The sequence below is a fragment of the Trypanosoma equiperdum genome (assembly GCF_001457755.1).
Source record: "Trypanosoma equiperdum strain OVI genome assembly, contig: ctg_2021, whole genome shotgun sequence".
In the NCBI taxonomy this organism is placed as follows: Eukaryota; Euglenozoa; class Kinetoplastea; order Trypanosomatida; family Trypanosomatidae; genus Trypanosoma; species Trypanosoma equiperdum.
In genome coordinates, this window is record NW_027124085.1 from 3616 (window position 1) to 4412 (window position 797).

The window sequence follows — 797 nt, forward strand, 5'->3', positions numbered from 1 at the left end:
CTGAAATTTAATATTTAGGAGGTTTATTAGCAGTTTAGACAGACGAGGGGGCTTGAATGCAGGAGTATAGATGTAAATTTAACAGATGGGGTATGAAGACGAAGACGGATTGGAATTTTATTAGTAGAGGTATATTGGTACTTTTAATAAAAAACAATCCGTCACCTGTCATCGATTGGCTCAGCGATAAAAAACCGCATATTTAAATAGAAGTATAGAAGCAATATCACTTTCTACATTAAGACTATGTAAATCCACATGAAGTTCATAAACTCTAACAATCTATAAATCATAGATAACTGCGAGAGTTTCCAAAGTCACAGCAAGCAAACTTCAGGTGAGAAATAAAACAGAAATATAACTAACTTGAAAGAAAGGGCATTTCCGTCAGTGATAGCTAAATTATACAGCTAATATAGTTGCAAAATTTGTACTAAGAACATGATAATTAGTCGAAATATTTAAACAGTGATATGGCGTTGGAGTATGGAAAATTAAAGAAGTTTAATTTACAGAGGACCGAGGGAGTAGAGAAAGAAAAAGGGAAATTTGAGTAAAGGTTGTTTCTGTGGTAAAAAGTTCGTATTTTTGAAAATAACCAGACGAAACCATGCTTATTAGACCTTAAAATTTAAATTTTTTGGAAATATCATGTACAAAGACTAGGACAAAACGTACTGTTCCCTGAATCTTCAACGTCATCGCGACAAGTTAAAGCAAGTAAAATTCAGTGACGGAGGATGGCTACCCAATTAAGTACAGCCCGACTCCTGTTGTACATAGCCACTGTGCTCGTG